At 43.9% G+C, this 27,513-nt stretch overlaps 1 protein-coding gene and 1 long non-coding RNA gene across 21 annotated transcripts in view; one reads left to right on the forward strand and one right to left on the reverse strand.

Annotated features, from left to right (window-relative positions):
* MBNL1 (muscleblind like splicing regulator 1) overlaps positions 1-27,513 on the reverse strand; it is a 279,557-nt gene that overhangs the window by 177,003 nt on the left and 75,041 nt on the right. For 2 of the 19 annotated variants that reach the window (XM_077864667.1, XM_077864662.1), the window contains exon 1: positions 1,151-1,377. The exons of 3 other annotated variants lie outside the window; for them this stretch is intronic. The gene's annotated coding sequence lies outside the window, so the exon portion shown is untranslated. Of the gene's footprint in view, positions 1-332; positions 484-1,150; positions 1,380-27,513 lie in introns of those variants that run through there. 14 more of the 19 variants (XM_077864659.1, XM_077864650.1, XM_077864672.1 and 11 more) reach the window with 12 other exon arrangements.
* Positions 33-26,520, forward strand: LOC144293686 (uncharacterized). 2 transcript variants are annotated; one of them, XR_013360929.1, is made up of 3 exons: positions 214-712; positions 1,177-1,283; positions 26,338-26,520. It is a non-coding gene; the product is annotated as an uncharacterized LOC144293686 (long non-coding RNA). The 2 variants fall into 2 exon arrangements; XR_013360928.1 differs by lacking the exon at positions 26,338-26,520 and having other exon boundaries at positions 33-712; positions 1,177-1,379.

Raw genomic sequence — 27,513 nt, forward strand, 5'->3', positions numbered from 1 at the left:
TAAGAACACTTCTACTGCGCTTGCAACACCCCTGGGGCTGGGAAGCGCTGCGCGAGGGGCAAGCGTGAGCTCCGCCGTCTACCTGCTCGTGTTACAGGCTCCGGCATCAAAGTATTCTCACATGACACATTACTACCAATAACAGATTCCGGCTCCGTTTAAAAAAAAAAAAAAAAAGTGCGGGGGTGGGGGGTGGGGGGCTACATATTTGTCCCGCTTTTGTCTAAAAGAGCAGAACCCGAGCCCTAACTACTTGTGGTTCTTTTGAACCATCCGGTGAAAGCGATTCGATCCAGCGGCTGCGGCTCCACCCCGAGAGCGTCTATACTTACTTTTCTTACAGTTTTTGAGTGACGCACTACCAAACGATGGGAAAAAAAAAAAAAAAGAAAAAGAAAGAAAGAAAAGAAAAAAAAGAGAGAGAGAGAGAGAGAGGAGCCCTCTCCTGCAGGGCGTCTTCCGCCCTGTAAACTTGGCAAAAGGCAAACTGGACTGAAATACAGCCCTCTCCATATAAGGCAGCCCAGCTAAACATGTCATGCGTAATTTATGGGTAGCAGGCAGAGAATTAACCTTTGCGTGCACATATTTGGCCCAGATGAGAACCGGGCCCGATGGCAGCCCCCGGGGACCGGGATGCGGGGTCTGCCGGGGCACACCGGGGCTCGCGACTCAGGGACTCGCATCCTCCCCTGGCGAAGGTCATTAAGTTGTGAGTACACTTCCACGCACCTGTTTCTTCCATCCCCCCCACACGCCCCCCCCGCCCCCGTCCCCACCCCACCCCCCCCCCCCCCGCCGCCCATCTCTCTTTCTTTCTTTTCTTTCTGCCTCTGCTGCCAAACTGGAAGCTGCCTGCGCGCTGACAGCGGCCGCGGAGCCCGGGGAAGGGCGGCCCCGGCCCGGCTGCAGCTGCCCCCGCCCGCCCCGAGTTAGGGACCCAGAGTTAGGGACCCGCCGCCGCCGCCGCCGCCGCCGCCGCCGCCGCCGCCGCCGCCGCCAGCTGCCCCCCCGCCCCCCGTGGGGGGGGAGGGGGAGGGGGACTCCGAGCCCCCCCTCCCCCCACCTCCTCCTCCGGCCCCCGAAAGACTCCAAACAATGCCGAGCCGCGCGGCAGCGCCGAGGAAACTGTGCAAAACGGCAAACTTACCTCTCACATTTTTTTTTTTTTTTCAGAGGCAGCCCGACTGCCGAGCGGGTGCCCAAGGCATTGTGGGAGTCCTGATTCCGAGAGGCCCGCGGCTTAAAATTGAACTTGTCGGCCCCCAGGTCACGGGAGCATGGTGAGCGCCCCGACTCATTCAGCTGCAGTGGAAAGGCTGTTGCATGTCGCCCGCAGCCTCTTATCGCCGGGCCCGGCTTCCGCCGCCGCTGCTGCGCGGCCCCTCCCCCGCCCCGCCGGCCCAGCCCCACCAGGAAGCCCGGGGCGGACCGCAGGCTCCCGGACGCACGCGGCGGCGGCGGCGGCGGAAAAAAAAAAAAAAGAGAGAGAAAAGAAAAAAAAGCCCGCCGCTCCTCCAGCAGCCGCCGCCCTCCCGGCCCCCGGCCGCTCCGCCGCCCCGTCCCCCTCCCCCTCCCCCTCCCCCTCCCCCAGCACCGGCCGCGGGGGTGGTCGCTGCGCCGAGCGGGCGATGCCGATGCACAGGCGCATCCCCGCGGCCCCCCGGTGGTATCGTCCGTCTGCACGTTCTGCACCGGGACGGGGGGGGCCTGGCGCGAACCGGGGGCTCCAGGGCGGGCCGGGGGGGGGGCTCTAGCGCGGACCGAGGGGCCCTAGGGCGGACCGGGGGGCTCTAGAACGGACCGGGGGCGGGGCTCTAGCGCGGACCGAGGGGCTAGGGCGGACGTCGGGGCCCTGGCGCGGACCCGGGGGCCCTAGCGCAGACCGAGAGACCCTAGGGTGGACCGAGGGGCTATAGGGCTAGGGCGAACCAGGGGGCTCTAGGGCGAACCAGGGGGCTCTAGGACGGACCGGGGAGGGGGCTCTAGCGTAGACCGAGGGGCCCTAGGGCGGACCGGGGGGATCTAGAACGGACCGGGGAGGGGGCTCTAGGGCGGAACAGGGGGCTCTAGCGTAGACCGAGGGGCCCCAGGGCGGACCGAGGGGCTCTAGGACGGACCGGGGAGGGGGCTCTAGGGCGGACGGCGGGGCTCTAGGGCGGGCCGGGGAGGGGGCTCTAGGGTGGAACGCGGGGCTCTAGCACGGATGGGGGGCGCTCTAGCGCGGACCGGGAGGCTCTAGGGCGGACCGAGGGGCTCTAGGGCGGACCGAGGGGCTCTAGCACGGACGGCGGGGCCCTAGCGCGTACCGGGGGGCTCTAGTACAGACCGAGAGACCTTAGGGTGGACCAAGGGGCTCTAGGGCGGACCAGGGGGCTCTAGGGAGGAACGAGGGGGCTCTAGCGTAGACCGAGGGGCCCTAGGGCGGACCGGGGGGCTCTAGAACGGACCGGGGTGGGGGGCTCTAGCGCGGACCGAGGGGCTAGGGCGGACGTCGGGGTTCTGGCGCGGACCCGGGGGGCCATAGCGCAGACCGAGAGACCCTAGGGTGGACCGAGGGGCTATAGGGCTAGGGCGAACCAGGGGGCTCTAGGGCGGAACAGGGGGCTCTAGGACGGACCGGGGAGGGGGCTCTAGGGCGGAACAGGGGGCTCTAGCGTAGACTGAGGGGCCCCAGGGCGGACCGAGGGGCTCTAGGACGGACCGGGGAGGGGGCCCTAGGGCGGACGGCGGGGCTCTAGGGCGGGCCGGGGAGGGGGCTCTAGGGCGGACCGAGGGGCTCTAGCACGGATGAGGGGCGCTCTAGCGCGGACCGGGAGGCTCTAGGGCGGACCGAGGGGCTCTAGGGCAGACCGAGGGGCTCTAGGGCGGACCGAGGGGCTCTAGCAGGGGATGGGGGACTCTAGGACCGACCGGGGAGGAGGCTCTAGGGCGGACCGCGGGGCCCTAACACGAACGGGGGGGGGGGCTCTAGGGCGGACGGCGGGGCCCTGGCGCGGACAGGGGGGCCCTAGCTCAGACCGAGGGGCTCTAGCGCAGACCGAGGCCCTAGGGTGGACTGAGGAGCTCTAGGGCGGACCAGGGGGTTCTAGGGTGGAACGGGGGGGCTCTAGCGTAGACCGAGGGGCTCTAGGGCGGACCGGGGGGGGGGGCTCTAGCGCAGACCGAGAGGCCCTAGCACAGATGGGGGGGGCTCTAGCACGGACCGAGGGGCTCTAGCACGGACGGCGGGGCCCTAGCGCGTACTGGGGGGCTCTAGTACAGACCGAGAGACCTTAGGGTGGACCAAGGGGCTCTAGGGCGGACCAGGGGGCTCTAGGGCGGAACGGGGGGGCTCTAGCGTAGACCGAGGGGCTCTAGCGCGGACGGCGGGGCCCTAGTGCGGACCAGGGGGCTCTAGCGTGGACGGTGGGGCCCTAGCGCAGACGGCGCGCACCCCTGCCGCCTTGGGCACCTTCCCAACAGCCGGGCGCACACCTAGCTAGCTAGGTCCTTTTTGGTCCTTTTTTGAGGGGTGGGGGTCTTTTTTTTTTTTTTTTTTAACGAGGCCGGTGCATGGGGCTTTTGTCGGGAAGCCAGCAAGGTTAGGTTGAAGGTGAGAGTCAGATCTGCAAATAAGACGCCGAGCCTCTGATGGGGCTGCCGCCTGGAGATGCGCCGCAGGGCTTTTGAGCCCGGCTGGCCCGCAGGACCCCCGCCCCCCGGGGTCCTCTCGGGTCAAGTTCACAGGGTGCCCGCAAGTCCTGCGGTTCCTTAGCAAGACGGATTGCCACACAGGCATGAAGACTCCCATCCCGCCTTCCAGTCTGGCTTGCCAGTAATATTGTAAAAATCCCCCTGCTTCCCCAACTCCGCATGTCACGGTCTACGGAAAGTAAGGAAGAAAGAAAAGAAAAGAAAAGAAAAGAAGAAAAGAAAAGAGAAGAGAAGAGAAGAGAAGAGAAGAGAAGAGAAGAGAAGAGAAGAGAAGAGAAGAAGAAAAGAAAGAAAAGAGAAAAGAAAAGAAAAGAAAAGGAAAGGAAAAGGAGAAAAAAGAAAAAAGAAATGCCTTTTTTTTTTTGGAAATACAGGAATAGTCCAAGGCAAATAAGTCCTATTATTGTTGGAGCAGAAGGAACCACGGCCCCAAATCGTAATTCACTGGGTGTTAAAACATGCAACTTGGCTTCACTTTGAATGGAAAGAATTCTGGACTAACGTGATGTGATCATGTTTTGGAGATTTGGGGGCAGAATTTCCTTTGAACCTAAGAGACTTCTGATGACTTGTGCAAGGACGGTTCTAATTGAAAACACTGGCTCCATGATTTGGGCACACCTCGGAATGCAGTGGTAGATAGGGTGCCGCGTTCGCGCCCTACGACTGTTGAGTTGTGTTAAGGAGGGTGGGGCCGGCTTTAGGAGGAAAAGGGAAAACATCACGGAAGGTGCTAAAGTTCAGAAATACGTCCAGAGGCTTTAACAACACACTTGAGCTCTCACCCTTGGCTAGATCCGCAAAACAGTTCCTATTGTGCGTTGCTCCCTTCCACAACAAATGCGTTAATTAAATGGTCCTACTTCTCAGTGTTAATCATTAAAATGTACCCAAGTGGCCACACGGTTGAAGCAAAAGGACACAGACACCTTCTCAGAGGACAGGAATGGGCACTCTCTATCTGCCAATCAGCAGCTATGAGGAATTCCTTTTTTCGCCTTCAGCATTCATTTCAACAACTACATCAAATGCCTGCCACGTCAGAAATACAAGGATGGATAAACATGATCCCTACCCTCAAGGACAACTACTACTGCTACTAGGGAAGAGACAAACCAATTAATTCTGCCTGAGGGATAAATGCTAAAATGGTTGTAGGCCAGCCAGAGGGCGGCCTGAGGAGGGTTAGGGAAGGCTTCCTTGGAGGAGGTTTTTTGTTTTTTGTTTTTTAATTGAGGTGCCATTTGCCAACATATAGTCTAACAACCAGTGCTCATCCCATCAAGTGCCCTCCTCAGTGCCCATCACCCAGCTACCCCGCAGGTGCCTGAAAAGGGGTAGAGCAAATAATGAGATGGAAAGGGAGCCGAGTCCGGTCAAGTGAAGAAAAGAACATGGCAAATACCACGTCCCACCCCCCCACCCCCCCAGCTTTCCTGTTAGAAGTGAGGGAAAGCTAGTGTAGGGGAGTGGCAGGAGACGAGCTCGAAGGAGGTTTGCTTTCATCAGAGGAGCCTCAGCTTTGCTCTGAAAACCATGCTCCACTGCAAGAGTTTACACAGCAAGGGAGTAGGGAGAGTTTGGACTTGTATTTCAGAAAGATCCTGAGGCAGCAGCTTGAGGGTGAATGGGAGTGTGGGGTGGCGGCCCCTAGAAGAAGGGTGAATGGGTGTGGACAGACTGGAAAAATGACTCATGCAGGGAATGAGGAAGGGAGGAACCCTGGGAGGCTCCCAAATCCCTGGCTTAGCCTACTGGATTGTTTGCTACTTGCCTTTTAATGTCTTCAATTTGCCTTTCATTCTCCATGACAACGGACCCTGACTTCTGAGCTGGGCCACCTATGTGTCTGCTGGCAGGTTGGTGCCCTAGCTGGCTTCCAGGCACCTCTCAGAATGTCCAATGAAGCGCTACGAGCTAATCCCCGTTGTAGGAATTTATTTCCAATTGTTCTCAGACCCTTGTAGACTTCCAAGTTGGAACTTGGGTGGTGTTTTTTTGTTTTGTTTTTGTTTTTGTTTTTTTTCTTGTGGGTTAGAAAAATTGCCGTTTGAAGCATCATGGTGTAAAGCAGGATTTTGAACCTGTGTGTGGTGCAAGAGGGGAAATTATTTTTCCACTTCAGCATTGGAGGAGGGGGGAAGTTCTGGGAACAAAAGAGAAATTGAAACTGAGACAGATTTTCTGCTCTACCGAACAGAATACAAAGAAATACAAGAAAGACCCTTGAATGTTAGAAACAGTAAAATAAACATCCTCGTAAATGACAAAGAAGAGGAAAAAAATGTTATTTTACATTAGCTAGAAGAAAAGGGGATGGTTGAGAAGACTCCTATAAAATAATGGTCAATCTAGGGGTCAAAAATAAAAGAAATCGTGGTATAAAACTAGCTTGCCACTGATTTAGCTTAACTTGCCATTATTGATAATACTGTAACATGAGTAATGACAGTGAGAAATTGAAGCACCGTAACAAATACCAGATCATGTGTTAAAAATATTAAATCATGTTGCCAGCTTTCAGCTACCAGTGGCATTCTAGCCCCACTTTAAATGGTGGAAATTACTTAAAAATCGTTAGTAATAAAAAGTAAATAGTTTCCCATTTAGAACACCACCGATATCCCCTCAGTGCCGGGGACAGCATGAGCAATACGGTTTCTTTTGCTTCTGTGAAGTGTACGTATAGTTCACTGGCTCGTGAGTGAGTAGATCCATAAGTATAAAAAGAAGGTCATTTGTGGGTGGAGAGGGAAATTATAGAAAACAATTTCGGATGAAATAAAACTACATTTTCAGATAAATGAAAGAATGTTCACTGCAGGTTCCTGAAATATTTCAGACCACTCAAGCCTTAATTATACCAATGAATCCCACTAGAAGTGCAGTTAAGGAAGATGGTTTTTAGAGATAATATCAATTGCCTGGTTTACCAATAATACAGATAAAGCAAATGGTAGCATTCATCTTTTTCACTCAGCTGGGAGTCTTTAAGGCACCTGTGTGTGTGTGTGTGTGTATGTGTGTGTATCAATTGTAGCTTCCTTGGCCTACAAACCACATTCATAGCTCAGTACGTTGTCACTGCTTCCCAAATGCAAATTGGCTTTCCTGGCAAGACAAACAAACAAACAAACAAAAACTTCAATGTAGGGATCCCTGGGTGGCGCAGCGGTTTGGCGCCTGCCTTTGGCCCAGGGAGTGATCCTGGAGACCCGGGATCGAATCCCACGTCGGGCTCCCTGCATGGAGCCTGCTTCTCCCTCTGCCTATGTCTCTTCCTCTCTCTCTCTCTGTGTGACTGTCATGAATAAATAAATAAAATCTTTAAAAAAAAAAAAAACTTCAATGCAAATATCCCAAGAAGGTATGCTTTTTGAAAGTCGAAATATGACTTTGAAAACAGCAATGCTGTTTTTATTATACTGGCACAAAAATAATCCATTGCAAGATACTGCCAAAACTGAGACCCAGATGCAGTTCTTTCGCTTTCTAGTCCACATTTAAATACATATGGTTGCGAGAAGAAGCTTCTGGAAGGCAGGGAAGAGTGGGAAATGTTTTTGTATGGAAAATCCACTTTAAGCAGATACATTAAATGGGTCCCTATTACATTTCAGAGGGGAGGAGGGAGCCTGGATTCAAACTTGTTATAGGTATCTGAATAAATATCCTGATAGAGTCACATGATTTTAGTTTACCTTCAAGGACCTTACATATTTCACACACCCTGTAAGTTTTTTAAACCATAGTCAGTACTTAAATATAAATAATTTATATTCTATTATATATTATGTAAATATATAGTATGCTCTGTAATACAACACGTATTTATCACGTACATGTATGCCATTTAATGCACAAATCACATAAGTGTGAAAATATTATATAAAAATCAACAGATTTGTCTTAAAATATTTATAGAGACTAAAACTGAGTTACAAATATTAATTTGATTTGAACATATCTCAATTAAGCTATTTTACCTAACAGTGGAATCTAAATCTTCAATATAATTTTTTTTGGCACCTGACAATAGGGCAATATAAAACATACATTTCAGAATTAAAAGTTTAGAACCACAGAATTTTAGCTGGGAATGGAGCGTTAGAGACCATCTGGCCCTGTTCCTTTGTTAGACCAGAGAACATCGTATAAGTAAACTGGCATCGTGACAGAGGAGAACTGGCATCAGTGTCTTCTGACTCTCTCAGGCCGTTTAAGTCCATTGTTTTTCTGAAAAACCCTGGGGGTAACAAGAAGCTCTAATATAGACAATAAAAGTTCCCCAAGTTTAATGTAAAGAAGGCCACACTAGATTTTCGGTATTGTTCTTTATTCCTCTATTTGTACTTTCTGGTTTTTCTTCTTCTTCTTTTCTTTCTACCATTTTTTCCATTCTTCCTTCCTTCTATCAGAAAATCCTTTTCACGTAATCCCTCTATCCTGTATCTCACGAATGTTTGTTGAGCACCCACTGGGCCAAGTGTTGCTCTGGGTGCTCTGGTTTGAGAAATGAGCACAGCCCAGTCACTTCCCTCAAGGAATTTACAGGCTGCTAGGGGGATCCAGGCACTACACAAGGAAAGAATAAATATAAAGAAACAGGTGAACCTAGGACGTGATTTCAGATGGAGGGAAGCGCTGTGGCATAAGAGAAAGCAGGTTAATGGGACGAGGGCGGGGGGGAGGGTGTGTATTTAGCAGCACTGTCAGGGACTGAGGTGGTCCCGGAGCAGCAGAGTCCTCAAGGATGGGCAAAACACTTGTGGAAAGACCATCCCAAGCAGTGGGAACTGTAGGTCTATGGTCTCGCCTCCCAATTTCCCTAGGCTAGAAGGCTAGAAGTCCAATGGTGAACAAAAAAGAACCAGATAACCTAACTTCAAGGAGCTCACAGTCAAGTAGGAGAACAATGAATCCTAATCACATGAATCACACTCTAAATGTAGACCTGCGGTCATGAGACTTGTGGTCAGTGGGACACCATGCAAGGGTTTGGTTGTATTAGGGCTGGGGTCGGGGAGGGGAGGATGGTGTGTGATCCAGAGTCGGTTTTCACAGATATCAGGAGAGCACTCTCTTGACTGCTAGTGGGGAGGCCAGTGGTCTAACCCCAGAAGAGAATGCAGTAGGTGCCCCCCCTCTGGAGGTCAGGGGGCAGCAAATGGCTGTAGGCCCGTGAAAAACCCTGAGCAGTGAGAGACAGCAAACCTTAGAATCTTACATCTGACAGCTGAAGGAGGATCCATACGGTGCCACCTCCAAGCCTTGCGGGAAGTGAGATGTATGGTGTGTGAGTGTGTGTGCTTCCCTTCTTTCTTAAAGTCAACACAGAATAGGGAATTCAAAATTCCCGAAAATGGACTATTTTTATACAATTCGGCAGTGATTTGCAGTTCCCAGAGATAGTCGCTGGTGATCCTACAGTTTGTGTCCTTCCAGGCCTTTCTCAACACATCTTTGACTTAGCTGATACCGTACTACACGTGCAAATTTTTTATAGACCCAGTGACATCTCTCATGTCATTCATCTTCACCGTCATGTATCACGCGGGGTGATGGGACCCGGAGAATTGACCCTTTGACCAAAACCTCACAGCTAATGAGGGGTCAAGACTCCTGCCCCACAGTGTAGTGTTTCACAACCTGTATCCCAGATCCTGAATTAATGCGTCTCATTTGCAACATATTTCTAAACTAATTCGACCTGGCGTGTGTGCTTTTTTTTCCCTAAGAACTGTCACTAAGGAAAAGAAAATATACAAGGATGGCCTTTTAATAAATAAAAACAGTTACAAAAATAAATACAGATAGCCAGGAAGCCAAAGTGGACATATTACGGTTATAGTACATAATTACATGTAATATTGTGAAATGCTTTCTACCATCTCGTAAAATTGCGTGTTGTGGCTTAGCCCAGAATCTCCTGTAATCTTTTAAAAATAGTATCTAATAGGTCGATGGCATAAATGTTATAGCATAACTATCTTATGTGCCATAATGCAAACATTGCTACCTATTAACTCCGTCCGTCCAAGCATCTGGAAATATGGCCATTGCCTTCCCTGTTCCTCAATGCAAACGGATTTCTGAAAACTGCCAATAGCAAGGTTGATGTTTCCTTTCCTGAATGTCTATTTCATCTATCCAAGCATTTCAGTTTTGGGGTTCTTTCTTTGGGCTGCCGTGACGATCGATGTCCCTCTCTTCTCTCGTCCCCCTCTCGATTCTCTCTGGACCTTGCCGGCCCCTCTTATTCCCTGGCACCCCCCTTTGTTTCCTGGAATTACCTTCAACAGGTGTCCTATGGGACTTTTGAGAAAGAACAACTTTTGTCACATTAATAAATGGTGGGGGAGTCATACACACGTCTTGTCCCCTCTCTCCCCTCTTTGCCTTGTCCGGGAGCGTGGAACCTGAGAACACAGTCATGAATTAACCCTGATATCGTGGGCATCAGTATGCTGCCTATTGCTTCTTAATTCATTTAACAAATATTTCTTGGGCACTGATTAGAGTTCTGCTTGGCACTGGGGATACAGACATTTTTAAAGATTTCTTCAAGGTACTCAGAGTCTAGTTTAGCTGGTGGGGTGGGGGCTTGGGGGGGCAGATGTGGAACAAAACCTCACATTTTTTGGGGGGAAAAAAAGTGTAGCAAATGAAACAATTCAATTCAACAAACCCTGAGCGCTCACCATGTGCCAGGCAGATGGCTGGGAGGCTAGGGCTGCGCCAGGCTTTGCTCCTCACAGACTCCCAGGCAGCTGGCAAATGGCAAAATCACCTGGCACATGTTAAGGGCTTCATGGCACAAAGAAAGACAGAAACGTCATAAAGGGCCATGGGACAGACAAGCAACTTGATCACATGAACACTTCTAACAAATCACTGGGCCTAGCGATGCGAGGAGAAAGTTTGCTTTTCTTGTATTTTATGCTGCTATTAGCCTACCAAGTGCCCTAGCTCCCAGACGGCAGGCTTCCTCACCTCGCCCCCAGCCAAGCCCTCAATTGAAGCCCTGGCTGGCCTTGCAACCCTCCCTTGAGTCCCCCAGGCCTTCAACCAAATCCTCCACTAGGTGATAGGAGATTATCTGCTTAAAGTCATTCACACTAAGGTGAGACTGAGGCTTAATCCTTCCAAAGTGATTACTTTGACAAAAGATAGCTGGTTAACCCTAATGAACCGCTAACTGGCAGAGCATGGAGGGCCCCGGGAAGGGCCCCTCCTCCTTCTCCGCCCAGCCCACCAGCATGTCTTTCCCTTTCTATTTCCTCCCCAAGAGATAAAGGAAGAAGGGAACCTGGTGAACCCTGGACTGTCTCTTTGCACTCTTTCAAGGGGCAGGTGAGGTGGTATTTATGAGCCCAGCCTAGGAATGGGGAGACCCCGAGTAGGGCAGTTGTTCCTGACTTTGGCTTCCCTTTGGGTGCCATCCAGACCGATCAAATCAGGATTTCTGGGAATGGCAACACAAGCATTGGTGTTTCTTTTTTTTTAAAGTTCCTCAAAAAAAAAAAAAAAATAATAATAAAATAAAATAAATTAAAAAAAAAAAGTTGCTCAGATGGCTCCAACGTGCAACCAAGTTGTCCTACTGAGCTAGAGTTGAGGAAATCAAATTCCCCAGAATCAGCGGCAATCCACTGACCTGGTCCACGTCCTCCCATTGGCAAGCAAGGTCTGTTCACCTCAAAAGAAGCATCATTCTATGCTGCAAATGCTGTCTCAAATAGAGTTCGGTTTGGGTAAACTGGTCACATACCAGTTGTGGGCATCTGGACCAGTCTGGAGCTAAGGTGCCCACAGAAATGTGGGCATCAGGACCAGTCTGGAGCTAAGGTGGTAGGGCACCTTTGTCATGCACCTGGTGGGACATGGCGCTTCGTAGGCAACCTAAATATGTTCTGCTTTATACCAGGTAAGCGTCAGTGGTCTGTGGGCTTGAAAACAAACTAGACACAGTCAAGTGCACACAGAGGTTAATCCTACATATTCTGTAAGGTTCTCAGGCTGTGGTGTGCTTCTAATTCCATATCCTCCTGCCTCTTTCTAAGAAATCGAGACTCTGAGTGCCCCCTGAGGGCATTAGGGTCTCTGAGAGATCAAAAGTGTTCTAGGCCACTTCCTTTTGGATTTATTCGTATCAAACTATGGAATAGATGTGTGTGCGTGTTGCATCAAAGTGCGCCAGTATACACACATGTGTATGCACGCGTGTACGTATCCATAACTTTCTTAGAAACGAAGTCTTGCAAATTATTTTTTTTTGCAAATTCTTATGCACTTTATGAATTCATCCAACAAAGAGGCATGGTTAAATCATAAATACAAATAAATTAACAGGACATTTCTGACTCGAATCTCATTTGCAGGTAATGTTAGAAGTCCTGATTTACAGTCCTCGTGAGTGCACCATCGGTCCCAGTGGCTGCACCTGGGTGGCTCTGAGCCCCCATATTTCTGCCACAGGCTTAGCAATGAGTAACTGCCGACAGGACCTGATCCCATTGAGCCTTCCCAGTACGGAATGTATTTTTAGACAATGTTGAACATTCTTTTCCCTTCTCAAACTTTCCCGGCTGCAGGTCACCAGCTCACCAGTAACTGCCACATTCTCACTGTCTTTTTGCCGTCGACTTTCCCACCCAGTCCCACAAATAGTCACTGAGCCCCGGGCATAAGTCCAGCCTTTCCTAGAACCTGAGACTATAGAATGAGCAAAACTAGACCTCGAGGATCTTGACACATACAGTCCGGCCGGCTATAGACATGAAATAGTAAATAATCACGATCAATGAAGTCAACAGTAGGAATGTGCAATGTGTAGTGACAGAGAACAAGAGTGTGGACAGGGGACCCAAACTCCAAAGATAGACAGTTATCACTGTCTTTGTGACCTCTTTTTTTTTTTTTTTTTTTTTTTTTGTTCAAATGTCCCGACTTGCAGCCATGTGAGAGCCAGCACAGGGCTTCCACGTCTTCGGTGCTGGAATTCCTTTTAAGTTTTAAGACAAGAGTTCCATTACTGGTTGCATAAAACAGCGACTTTATTTCTGTCAAGATGCAGATTGTCCACCACACAGCCCCGAGGGCAAGGTTTGGGGAAATCTGTATCTGATCACTACTACACACTCCCCTTGCTGGTGTTTGCTTTCATTCATTTCCTGGGTTTAGTGTTTTAAGGTTATGACACCTACCGGACGAAGCCAGCTTCTCTCTCGTACTTTCAGAGAGGGTAACACTGTCTTTTACATCAACATGTGGAACTCCAATCCGATCATCTTTTGTTTTGTCAAAGTTAGAGGCTCTTTTCTTGTTCCTGGATGTAAAAATCTTATTTTTTTCTGTCCCTGAATATAATAAGTGATATATGTACTTTTAAAAAATAATCTATCAAGTGCCTTTAATAATAGGAGTCCATTAATTCTGTTCAGGTGCCATTGAAAAGATGTTTATGCACGGTTATTCTAGACGAGCAATAGAGCAGTCGTCTGTAACTCCTACCCACATGCTCACTCCCCTGCGCAGGGTAACTTCCTTCTATAGCTTCGAGACTCCCACGTTCCCACAAAAGCACTTCCCTACCTGTCATTTAGTCTTCACGATTAAATAAAGAAAAAGCTAACTGTTTAAAAGAGGCTGGCCACTCTGGGTCTGTCTTTTCATGAAGTCATTCTTCTCTGAAGATCGACTAAATTATAGACTTAGCCAGAACAGTTTTTCCTCTCGTGAGGGCTTTGAGGCCTGTCTATTCTTACGACATTTCTGGTAACGTCTGCCTTGGAAGAAACTGTAAATAGTTTGTCAGGGTCCCTAAATACCCAGAACTCTATGTGGGGCCTTGGGGGGGGATGTTACCTTTCTTAGGCTAGACTTGAATTTGGGGAAACAGGCATATTTGGCATCAAATAGCTAATGTATGTGGGACAACCAGAACTAACTACGAAGAAAAAGGAGTGTGTGGATGATACCTGGTACAGCTCTGGGTACTCTCCTTCCTGGGTTGGAGGAAGCCTGCTGAAAGCACACCTATTTTATTTGTGACCAAATTCCCAGGTGACTCAAGGGAAAAACACCATCTCTTTGGGGGTCACTGGCAATAGGTATACACGTGCCAAATGCGACACATGGGCCAGCTTCCACTGGCAAGAGTCAGAGCTGCTACAACCTTGTCCTTCTGCCTATGACGTTGGCGCCTCTTGGAGACAGCATGGCCACCTGTCCCCCTCCAAAGTGGTGCGATGGCTTGTGTCTGCACCAGACCTTTTAGAAGAATCAGGTTGCAAAATAAGGGGGTGTTACTTCAAATAAGGGGGCTGCTGCTCTGCCTCTGCCTCAGCTCCTATCAAACAAAGACAGTCTGCAGTCTGTTACCTAATCAGGCACAAATTTCTAGACAATCTCTCCAACTCTCCGTTTCCTGCTAACGCAAAAAATCTGCCTCATAGAATTGTGCTCATGAATGATTCCACAGGAATTAACCTGACCTAGGTCAGACCTTTGACAAATTACAGCTATTATAATGATTTTAAGTAGATGGTAATTGTGAGTTTAAAAATTAGAATATTTAAAAAAAAAACAAGCTCACGTTAAACTCCAGGTCTCTTCAAAATATGAGAATTAAAATCAAATTGCAACTTTAAGAAAGTTACAACTTTTTATGAGATAAAAGATCTTTCTACAGTTTTTTTTTTCTTTTTTTTTTTCTTTTCTTTTTTTAGTTTTTTGAATGGACAGGTAGGATGTAATCCAAAGGGAATCCAAGATATTCCCTGGAATGATCAACAGGCACTTTAGAAACATGAGTCTTAATTGACCAGAGCATGGCTTTCTTTCGTCCAATTCCCCGCCACCCGCCCCCCAACGACATTTTGTAAGAAAAAACATGGGAAGGACAAACCAAGCCCAGTAAAAGGCATCTATCACTTTAAAAATGAATGTATAATGCACAGTTGCATAGAAACCACATCCTTTGGAGCCATATGTGATTTTTTTTTTTTTATTGCAGTCAGAGCTGTTGCCACAGGATAAAAATTTAGTTGTCTACTTGCTTCTTTTAAGTAACACAAGTCAAGAAATTGTTCCAGGCACAGCTTCCCTTTTTTTCAGCTCTTACTCCTACCTCCCTGAAAAATGTATCTCTCAATTTCATCAGAACAAACACCCTCAGAGCTCTAAGTGGAGAAAATAATGATTATGTGTTGCTAAGTACTATTTAGTAACAAAGGCTTGGGCCACAGGAATGGTGACATCACCCGCAGAAAGAGGAACATTTACACTTTTGAAAGAGATTCTTTTCCAACGTGATGGGTCACCAACCAGGGGAACAAAGCCAAATAAGGCAGGAGCAGAGGACGCCGGGCCCTGGACGAGGCATCATTAACGTCCGATTCTGGAGTCATGCCCCAGGCCTACGTGGTCTTTCTATGCTCCCCTCCTGATTCTAGTTCCTTCAGCAGATGTGTGCCATTCTTACTGTAGAAAACCTGCTGCTCTCCTACTTTAATATATTTGCTTCTTGGCTAGTCTGTCCACCTGTAGTAAGCAGCAGGTCAGGAAGTGGCTTCCTGTTTCACGAGCGTTCTCTAAACATTCACACATCGAAGATACCCATGCGTTTACACACGCGTGCGCTTGGAAACCACACACCAGCTTACATTTTGCACTAATCCAGTGATACAGTGAGTCATCATACCCACATGTCTGTGTGATACAATGGACTCTGTCACTTAAATAGCACATAAGTCATCTCTACCCTTCCACACTTCCCAAATACCAGTAACATAATGATGGTCTATTTGGGCGCTGTAAGGAACACTCAAAAGTCATCTTGTGGCTCCTACAACAGTACTGTGTCTGCTAGCCTTGGGGAAATTACGATTGTGTTCCTCCCCACCCACCCATGGTCATCCTTCTAGCTACGCCCAGTCCAAAGCAACTGGTAGAGTTTATTTATTTATTTTCCATGGTCAGCCCTCAACTCAAATCAGAAATAGAAATAGCCATACTAGTTGTCATTAACTTCTCAAATATATGGGATGCCATTTGTTCTTGTCCTTAATAGCTATTAGGTTTGTTTAAATAGTAATGATAATAATAGTAGTAGTAGTAATAATAATAATAATAATAAGAAGAAGAAGAAGAAGAAGAAGAAGAAGAAGAAGAAGAAGAAGAAGAAGGAGGGGGAGGGGGAGGGGGAGGAGGAGGAGGAGGAGGAGGAGGAGGAGGAGGAGGAGAAGGAGAAGGAGAAGGAGAAGAAGAAGAAGAAGAAGAAGAAGAAGAAGAAGAAAAGAAGAAGAAGGAAGAAGGAAGAAGGAAGAAGAAAGAAGAAAGAAGAAGGAGGAGGAGGAGGAGGAGGAGGAGGAAGAAGAAGAAGAAGAAAAGAAGAAGAAGAAGAAGAAGAAGAAGAAGAAGAAGAAGAAGAAGAAGAAGACCTAAAATAAGATACTCTATATTCCCTTCCCAAATCACACTCAATCTCCCAACTCCCCTCGCCCCAAACAAAGTTGTATCTATTTAATTCTGGGATTTAAAAGGTAATAATTGGATAGTTTAGATCTCTTGGGATAATCCAAATAAATCAGAGGAAATTTATAATTATTCTGAAAATGGAGTGTAAGTAACAGTTACTTATAATAGGAAGAGGTTGATGCTGTAAGGGTCCCTAATATCACCAGAGCTAGGACTTGAGAAGAATAAACAAGAGAGCATCTGTTGTCTCCAGAGACTGGGAAACAGCCTTTTCTCTAGTCTTATCTGCTTCATATTCATACAGAAACTAATGTGCTTGATGACCCCATTACCAGACGTCAGGGTACTGATTTTCAATGGTTGTGATAAAGTCAGTTATTCCACAGCAATTTTGCTGAAAAATCTTCAGTTGACTAAATCAAATAATATTTAAGCCCTTTTCATTTTTATCAAGCCTGCAGCTTCAATAAAAATGAAAAGATAAGAAAATAAGGTTAACCTCTGAAGATAAACTCGGTTTACTTGAAATTCATCAAACTATAATAATTTTTCACCTAAGCAAACTTTTGACTTATGTAGTAATTTCTGCTTCTCTTCAAACAACAGTTTTTTCCCCAGGCTGTGTTAAACACAGAATGCACGGGTCATTCATTGCACCCACTCCCACAGTACATACATGTGCCTGTCCTTGCAAATATTTGTTCACAGTGTACAACTCCTTGTCTTGGCCCTTTGTCAACCTCAGCCCCTTAGCTTCAGCTCCCACTACCCTCTGAGACCTGCACTTTTCCTTTCTGCTTCTCAGATATGCCAAATTCATTCCTGCCTCTGCTGCACTTGCAAATCACTCCCCCAGCGCCACTCTTCCCAGGGCCCTCTGCATGGCACACTCAAACTTGTCATCATCGTTCATGTCTCAGCTTCAAATGTTTTTTTTCCCATTCAGGGACACCTGGGTGGCTCAGTGGTTGGCCATCTGCCTTTGGCTCAGGTCGTGATCCCGGGGTCCTGGGATCGAGTCCCGCATTGGGCTCCCTGCATGGAGCCTGCTTCTCCCTCTGCCTGTCTCTGCTCCTCTCTCTCTTTCTCTGTATCTCTCATGAATAAATAAAATAAAATCCTAAATAAATAAAGAAATACTTAAACACACACACATACTCACATACACACACACTTTCCCTTTCAGAGAGGCCACCTCGGGAGGCCAGGTAGGTAAAGAAGCAGCCCTTCTCTGTTTCTCTATCCTTCTTCTTTGCTGAATTGTCTTCCTGCTGCTGGCATCATCTGAAATTCTCTTTTTAAAAATTGACTTGTTTATTGGCTTGCTCATTGCTTTTTCCCACTAGACTAAAGTGAAGCTCCTTCAGGGTAGAAACTTGGTCTTGGTCACTCTTTTCCTAGCACCTAGATGAGTGCTTAATGCACACTGCTTGATATATGAATACACGAGTAGATGCACTTCAACCTGCAAAGAAGTTTCTCACAAGAATTAAAATCCTCTCTCTTCACATAACCCACTTTCTGCGAAGAGTCACAAAGGCAGAGTCACCAAATACTGGCAGGACCATAGGATCCGTAGGATAAGGGGGAAAAAAAGTGACTCAATGTTAAATTCATGTAATATTAAAAGGCTTTTCCAGGTCTTTGAAAATGTTCTGATATCTTTTGAAAATGTTTTATCCCAATGTGTTTCCACTTGATGAAAACTTTGATAATTCAACCTTAATGCCGCCTCCCCCAGGGAGCCTTGTGCCATCACTGCATCAAGAAGCATAATTCTCCTTCTCTTATGGTCCCTTTCACTATTTCTTATATTCTACATATGAGTGGGGGAAACTGAATGGGGAAAAATTAGAGAGAAAGACAAACCATGAGAGACTCCTAACTCTGGAAAATAACAAAGGGTTGCAGAAGGGGAGGTAGGTGGGGGGATGGGGTGACTGGGTGACCAGCATTAAGGAGGGCACATGATGAGATGTTATACTATATGTTGGCAGATTGAAATTAAATAAAATATTTAACAAATTCAGGCTTATAGATCCATATATTGTTACGAAACTGAATTATGTTATGGTTATCTATATTTTAATGATCGACACTTATGTTATTAAACCTCTTTTCTTTCCTAACTTGCTTTGATTACTACTCTGATGTGAAAGTCTTTAAAAGATACTTACTGCAAATATTAAATTCTACCTCCCAAAACTCCAAAACAAACAAACAAAAAATAGTCTCTTTAAAGAGGTGGACTATTTATAAAAGTGATTTATAGTCACTACTTTAAAGAGAATATTTTTACATGTTTAAGATAATATTATCACACTTAACAAATGTGACAATTCTCCAATATCAGCTAATATAAAATCCACTTACAAATCAAATTTAAATAAAATTTTCTAAAAAAGAAAAATAACTCTCAAGTATTTCAATGTCTCAGGTGATACCTTACATTTTTCATAGTGGCTGAAAATCCACGTCTTTTGAGATTTTCCCTTCTAGAGTGTGAGATTTCCAAGGGGTCATGCCATATAATCTATAAGTGTCTAACAGTATCTACACCAAAGTTTTGCCTACCTTGCTTCTCATTGTAAGTACTAGAGGCAAGTATATTAATGATAAAGATCCAGACACACCAGGATTAGTTTTTTGACCATTATCAAACTAACTCTCTCTGAACCTTTCTTTTTTTTTTCTTTCTTAAATCTGTAAAATAGTAATAATGGTACTTATTTCACAAAGTTAGTGAAGGTGTTTAATTCATTAATTATGTGAAGCACCTAATATATACAATGGTATTTTAAAACTGGCACTAAAACCTGGTACTAAAAATGATATGCAATGGTACTAAAAACCAGTACTAAAAAATGTGATAGTAGGGGTGCCCGGGTGGCTCAATTGTGTATCTGCTTTTGGCTCAAGTCATAGTTTTGGAGTCCCAGGATCAAGCCCCAGGTTGAGCTCCCTGCTCAGAGGAGAAGTCAGCTTCTCCCTCTGCCTCCCCCCTCACTCGTGTTCTCTTGCTCACTTGCTTGCTCGCTCACTGTCTCTCCCAAATAAATAAATAATAATTAAAAAATGTAACAGTAAATCTATTATTATTAACATTATCACGATCATCATCATCATCACCATCATCATTACCATCCTTTAAGACCTAATAATCTCAAGAACCAAGTCCTATATTTATAGTTTTAACTTGGTATGTTGGATACAACATGAAACAACTCCAAACAGTTTTCCTGGAATAGCTTTAAAATCTATTTCAAGATGAAAAATAGAACCAGGAAATAATTACAAAACAATATGTGAACTATATGCATAGCCATGAGGCCAGCACAGGCAGATGGTTAATCAGGAAAGAATTCTGGAAGGAGATTGCTCTTCCATCTGGCTTGAGGGAAGCAATGAACCCTAACTGGCAAGGAAGGGTGGGCACATGTTTTTTCTTGGTGGTGAGGGCAAAGGCAGGACAAGTGCAAAGGCAGTGGGGCAGCAATGCAGAGCAATTGCCCCCAGGATTCTAAGAGATTAGGGGCACCCACTGTGAACCCATCCCTTTTTAGCTCAGTGGTGGAAGAGAGCCAATACACACAAAAAAGAGAACTTCTCGGTCTATTTGTTGTCTCCAGGGACCATTTCTTTTGTTTCAGTTCCTTTCACTCATGTTAACAGAAGTATCCCACCTGACAATTGTGTGGCAGCTTAGGCCATTACCATAACCATGGCCTCCTCCACAAGACCTTGGGAGATAGCTGTTATTTTTGTCATGTTTGTGTTATTTGTACAGGAGGCTCAGAACTGTTGAGGCCTTGTGCTTACTCATCATTTGAGTACCTAGTATGTTCTTTGCATTTTTCTAGACACTGAGGATGTAACACGAACAAAACAGACCAGATCCTGCCTTCACGGAGCTTACATGTTAGTGGGAGGAACAAACAATAAATAATTAAAGAAAGATAAACATTTTATGTAGCTTTAAGTGGTTATCAAGAAAATGAAAATGAGATAAAAGGATAGAGAGTGACTGGGTTGGGGAAACTAATAATAATGTGTAGTTGGCCATGGAAGACATCCTTTGGGAGGAACGTTCAAACGTCTAAAGAAAGGAGAGTTGTGCCACAGTAATGTGTGGGAAGAACATGCCAGGAAAAGAGAGGGAAGAGCATTTGCAAAGTCCTGGAGTCAGGAATGAGTTAGGATGCCCCAGGGCAAAATAAGGAGCGGAGCCAGAGCATAGTGAATGAAGGGATGAGAGGAAGGATATGTGAGGGCAGAAACCTAGGTAGAGGAGAAGATATATAAGCAGTAGAAGGGGAATTTGGATTTTTTCATAAATTTTTAAAAAGATTTTATTTATTTATACATGAGACACACAGAGAGAGAGAGAGAGAGACACAGAGACACAAACAGAGTGAGAAGCAGGCTCCATGCAAGGAGCCTGATGTGGGACTTGATCTAGGACTCCAGGACCATGCCCTGGGCTGAAGGCAGGTGCTAAACCACTGAGCCACCCAGGGATCCCCCATGATTTTTTCATAATTAACATAGGAAGCCATTGAAGAATTGTGGGCAGGGAGTCACATGATTTGATTTCTATTTTAAAAGGTCCTGCTTGCAGGGATGCAAGAGTAGAGAAGGAGAGATTTCTTAATAGGGCTGCAACGGGAACAGAGATGTCCAGAACAGAGATGATAGAGTCTTATACTGAGCTCAAGATGGCGTGAGGGGTGAACTTGGGCAATATTGGGATATATTTTGGAAACAGAATGGACAGACTTGCTGATACGTAGGGTATAGGTGAGAGAAAGAAAGAAATTAGTGATGCTTTTGACCTAGATCACTGGGTGTAAGGTGATTTAAGAATAAAAGTATCAAAGAAGACTGGGCATGCAGCAGAGAGAAGGGTAGGCAGTGAGGGCCTTTCTTCTGGACATGTTAACTTCAAGAGGCCGGTTAACATCTGAGATTGAGTAATCACTTTGAGATAGGAGTCCAAAAGTTGGCAAAGAGTTAAGGAGGTACAATTTTTTTTTTTTAAACTTACAGTTATAGGGCTAGATATCTGGAGAGGGAAGAGGAGCAACCATCCAAGATTCACAGTCAGTAAGTGACAGAATGGAAACTGAAAATGAATCTTGACGCTGACCCACTTTCTCTTCCTACCACAAATACCAGGATGCATTCATCATTATGAGTACTGGAGTAGAATATGGAGGAGTGCTGGGGGCAGGAACCTTCTAGAATTACTTATAGAAAAGGGTGAGAATTTGCCCAGTGCTTACGGACTATACAAATTCATGATTGCTTCTTTCCTTACCTATTTTTCTATAAATGTGGTGATAACGTGCACATTTAACTTTTAAAAACCACTTAGTCTCCATGGCTTGGAAAACAATGAAAAGCCGGTCAATTAAAAACATTAAATTAAACCGATAAGAATGCAAAGGGGGAAAACAATTCCCAACCTGGAAACAAATAGAAACAAATGAACCTAATTGTATTTCAAATGAATACTATGATAACCCCACATGGAAAGAAAGAAGAAGGAGGGATGGAGGGAAGGGGGAGGGAAGGAAGAGAGGAATCATCCTAGTAACCCACAAACGCAGTATTTGGTGGGCTATGGCTGTGTGGGGGAAGAAGTGCATGCAGACCCGAATTCTTTGTCAATAGGTTTGTTTATTGCAGTGTTTAGGTAAAGTAATTCAGAAATCATTTTAGATGTTTTATAGAAATGAGTAAACATGTTGATGTTAAGATCCAAGGCTGCCACCGTGGAAGAAGGAGGACACAAACATTGCACAGGTGAAGGCAAGGAAGACCCTTCTGGGGAATGGGTTAGAACTGGAGATATCAGATGAACTCATAATGTCCAAAATATACCTGTATGGATATCAGCGTTTCTATGAACGCATGCGTATGCATTTGGGATATGCATACTTATATGTTTGTGTCTGCATACGTGTATTTTGCATTACTATATTCTTGCCAAAAGGGTCAACAAACCCAAACACTCCAGGAGCTGTGAGTATACCTCATCCGGATCTTGGCCTCTCCTGCCATTCCCCATTACAAGAAATGAGAAGTGGGGCACCTGGGTGGCTAAGTTGGCTAAGTGCGGACTCTTGATTGTAGCTCAGGTCATGATCTTAGGGGTGGTGGGATCAATCCCTGTATCTGGCTCTGCGCTTAGCAGGGAATCTGCTTGAGATTCTCTACGTCTCCCTCTGCCCCTCCCCTTTATTTATTTATTTATTTATTTGTTTATTTATTTATAACTAAATCTAAAAAAATTAAAAAGAAACAAAAACAAAGAAAGAGAGAAAGAGAGGAAGAAAAAAGAAAGAAAAAAGAAGAAAAGAAAGAAAGAAGAAAGAAGAAAGAAAGAAAGAAAGAAAGAAAGAAAGAAAGAGAAAGAAAGAAGAAAGAAAGAAAGAAGAAAAGAAAAAAGAAAGAAGAAAGAAGAATGGACTGATTCTGGGGTTGGGATGGGATAGGTACCAGCTTAGCCTTGAGCATCTTCTATGCCATAGAGTGTTCCCGAACACGAGGGAGGCATGCCATATGGACATAGAAGCCAGAATAAAGGGGCTTCCTTCGTTAAATGTGGACAATCTGAGCACCATAATAATTAAGGCAGTAAGGAATTCTAAAACAGTGGAAAGACAGAAATTCACAACTTAATATCAGTAACAGAGATATATATTAGTAATTGAAGCAGGAGAGAAGGGAGTTCTCTTGCTTACGAGGATGCGAGAGACTCTCTGAACTGTGCAGGGAGTACTGGCAGTGGAGAACCACGAGTGTGTAACTCTAATGCCTTACAATGAAGACTACATCAGATGAGAACATCGATTTGTATGAAACCCAAAGGGAAATTTTCCTGAGGAATTGTCATTATAAAATGGAGAAATGAGGCGACACTTTGGCGTGGCGACCAAAAGTAACATTGCTCATGGGGCATAGATGAGCGTCCTGTGGCTCTCGGTATGACAGCATGGGAGGAGACCTAGCCTATGCAGTATTCTAGCAAAACATGCATAACCACAATCTAATCATGAGGAAATGTCAGACAAATATAAAAATGAGGAACACTCAGTGGAAAAAAAAGAGAAGAAGAAGAGTTGGTGGATAGACTTTAAGGTTTTCCATTTTATAACAAAGAAATGATGTGAAAATGTTCCAGATTAAGGGAGGCTAAAGAGACATGGCAACTAAATGTAACACACACGACTCTGAACTGGATCCTTTCCTGGAGGGGAAAGTATTATAAAAGGTATTATTAGATAAATAGCAAAATTGGAATATGGGTAAACATTAGATAAACCTATTGCATCGATGCAAATTTGTGAAGTAGATCATTGTAATCATTACATAAGAGACTACCTCTATTTTTAGCAACTACCAGCTGAAGTCAAGGGTTTTTTATAACTTACCCTCAAGAGTTCAGAAGAGAAAATGGAGACAGAAAGAGAGAGAGAGAAAGAATAAGAGCAAATTATAAAGCAAATGGAGTAAAATATTAAGATTAGGCAAATCTGGGTAAGGGTATATAGACATTCACTGTGCTATTTTTATTTTTACAACTCTTTTGAGCTTTGAATTATTTCTTAATAAAAAATTTTAAGTAACTGAAGTATAATAAGCATTTCCAGCGAGCATCTAAGAAACTCCAATGGCATTAGATATGATTTTTACTCAAAAGGCAGCCTAATTGCCTAGAGAATGTCCCTGCCTCTCCTCTAATTCAGATCTGTTCACCAACACAGGAAAAGCATAAAAGCATTCGGCCTCGATTTTTTTCTTATGCAAAGTGAAAATAAATCAAACTGAGGCATGCTTTGGAAAAAAAATGCGGCTAATTTTACTTTTACTTTTTTCAGAATCAGAACTGTGGTGATTTTTTTCACAATCATATTTGTGTTTGTTTCCAAAGTGAAAAGATTTTTGAGACCGTGATAACCACTAACTATTGAAAAAACTGGGAAGTGACAATGAAATATCTGTAAAGTAGAATAATAATGAGCTGTGACATTTTTAATTAGTTCATGGAGTAAAACCAGTAGGCTCACTTCATTTCTGATTTGTTTTCCATAGTTCCAATACAAATTAATGGCTTTGAGGACATTTTTCTTTCAATTTGGACATAAAACTACAAATTTGCTATTTTCCTTAGTAATACTGAAAAGTTAAGACCCATTTTTGTACACGTATAAAATGGTGAACAGGCCAAGCTGGAAAGTATTTAGAAAACATCAAATCTAAGTGCCTAGTTTTAGTTTGTATAAAATGAAACAAATCGGGATGTTAGGGAAGCAATATTGGAAACGATCAAACACCAAATAATTTACATTTTAAAGTTTTTGAAAATTAAAGTTAATTTTCAAACACCAAATAATTTACATTTTAAAGATGTAAAAATTAAAGTTTTTATTTTCTAGAGTCCAGTTGTGTACATCGCACTGCATAAAATGTATCTTTTAAAAAAAATATTTTTATTTATTCATGAGAGACACGGGGGGGGGGGCGGGCAGAGACACAGGGGAAGAAGCAGGCTCCATTGCAGGAGCCTGATGTGGGACTTGATCCCGGGACTCCATTATTATGCCCTAGGCCAACCGCTGAGCCACCCAGGGATCCCCAAAATGTATCTTTTTAAATGGAAATATTCATAAATGTAAACGAACTTGCCTTTATTCTTTATATTTGCAGAAATTATTCCTTGTATGTGAATGAGACACATATTCTCTCTTACGGAGCACCTAGGCTTCCAAAGCACATATTTTTGTGTACACAATAATTTTCCCATGTAACACATATTTTGATTAATAGAATAAATATGAATATGTTACATATGGCACTTATTTGAAAGTCACGTCCACTGAAAATGAACGGAAAATCAGTGGTTGTAAGTGGACATAAATTTGCGTTTACAAAGTTGGAAGAGGCACATTATCCAGATTGAGAGGATTTTTGTTTCTGAATTCAAAACACACCATTCCTCTTAGTCTACACCAAATCATAATCTTTCTTTTGAGCCACGAACTCTGATCTACTCTTGCCAATGAGACAATGGCCGAAAGAAGGGAAAAACCAAACAAACAAGTGTTCCAATGTTCCAAAAGTTCTTTGGGAAGTCCAGTTATTGATGTTAAGAGCAAACAGCATCATGGTTTCGTGGCGAATTTATTACTTGAGAAGTAATGCATTTGCCAAGGTGGACTAGAGCCCTCAAGCAGCAGGCCTTTCTCCTGCACAGGTGGGCAGCTGTAGAGAGTTCACACTGCAGGAGGGGGAAGACACCCACTAAACTGTGAGATTTGTTGGATCAACCCTGGAATTCAACAATCCTATGGCTACCCAGCAAGACCACGCACACATCACACAGGCCACCGTGTCTTATTAAGACAGATATAAAATTTTACGATGCTATACAGCAGTCATCCGTTTCAACTTCTATTAGATTCAGTGAAAATTTATGTCTTCGTGTGTCCCATGAATGTAGTCTTAATGAAACAGTAAAAAAAATATATATATATACGTCTCTAGTTGAGAAGTAACAATTTATGTATGCCAGCAATAAATTATTTACAATATTGTGTCTAATTTCACTTCAAAAATTGGGATTTGGGGCAGATTCTGAAATGCTTGTTCTTATTACACTATGCGACATAAAACCACAAGCAATGCATCTTGCTATTGTCCCAATAATGGTAAGATAGTCCCCATTAACATCCCATATGTCTCATGGAAGGTCAGCCGGGTAGCTCTAATTCTTTTTCTGCAAATATGATTTTGTCATAGAACGAATTCTAAACTTATTTTCCACAATCTAGAACTAGGCTGTTCGTTCAGATTTTAATGGTTCACAAGAACGACGACCACAACAACAGCAACACAACCACCTTACCAGCAAGATAGGGTTTTCTCTACTTCTACGGCCTTCATTTGCCACTCGGAATTACAGTGTTGATCAAATTTAGATTGTAAGTTCCTTGGGCTATGTTTTTTTCTCAGTTGTTACCAGTTATTCAGTGTAACACCACACTGTATGACAAACACACAACACCTGATAGCTTATGATATCAAAATATTATCAAAATATCTCATACTTAAAATTCTGGACATTTAAAAGTCCCTTTTTTTTTTTTTTTTTTTTAGAGCGAAGCATTATAAGCGGTGTTGAAAAGAACCATAATCGAGTTCTGGTGAAGTAGCTGTGTTTAATCAGTGTGATACATAAAGATGAACATACAATTTTAATGGATTTCTCACAACTGTCAACTTAATTTTACTTAATTTTAAAATTTTGATCTAGTTAAGAATATTAAACTTGAGTCAACAGTTCATTTCCTAAATTTGTAACACTGACAATCTGTTTTCATTCTCTCTGTAATCAAAAGACAGCAACTTCTATCACAGTGCATTGCATGAAAATAATTTTTTAAAAACATCCTATTCTCTAGGTAATGTAATAGAACCAATGTGATAGCGTTGTTTACCCAAATTGATTAAAATTAAATCCATTAATTTATGGAACAGTGCAGACTTTCTTTTTCGGAAGCCATGTGATTATTCTAATTAAAGCAAACCAAATTAAGTAATCATTCAAATATATTATTTGCTTAAAAAAAGATTCAAAAATACTGTATGAGAATTACAATTATATTAAATAGTTAATATTTATATACATTATTCTAGCTTGGCAAAAATTGAAAAAAATCTGCTGGATTTAGATTACTTTAGAATTGCCTAATGAAATTAGTTTCAGCTTGATTTGATTCCCAATTATGAATCCAAGTGGTCTTTTAGTTCTCCTCCCATTTTGGGGCATCATAACTGCAAATTAATCTTAAACATAAATTTCTAAAACTTGAGTTACTTACCTTATTTACATTTTAAAAGACTATCTACACTACAAATAGCTTTTTCTAAAGTATTTAAATTTCATCATCATATGATATGAAAAATAATACTGAAATGTCACAGTTTAATACTATATATTTTCACAGTGGGTAGAAACAAATTCAAGAATATCTTTTTCCTGGAAAATGTCCAACTAGTAATATGCAAAACTAACAAACAAATATAGGTAGGATAACTTACAGATGTTAGGAATTTACTAGAGCTAGGGGAAGAAAAAACTCTCAAAATTTAAATTAATACAAAAGTTCTGTCAGCATTAAATTGTGTACAAAATTTGAAAAAAAAAGTGAAATATTTTTCCTTTTCAGTTAAAATAATTTGGAGATCAATAAGAACTTTAAAATTTTCCAGCTTTTTAAAAGGTTGTACGTGAAGTTGAAACTGTAAACGTACTAAACGTTGTCATTTAAA

This window comes from Canis aureus, chromosome 22 (assembly GCF_053574225.1).
Source record: "Canis aureus isolate CA01 chromosome 22, VMU_Caureus_v.1.0, whole genome shotgun sequence".
NCBI classification, from domain to species: domain Eukaryota; kingdom Metazoa; phylum Chordata; class Mammalia; order Carnivora; family Canidae; genus Canis; species Canis aureus.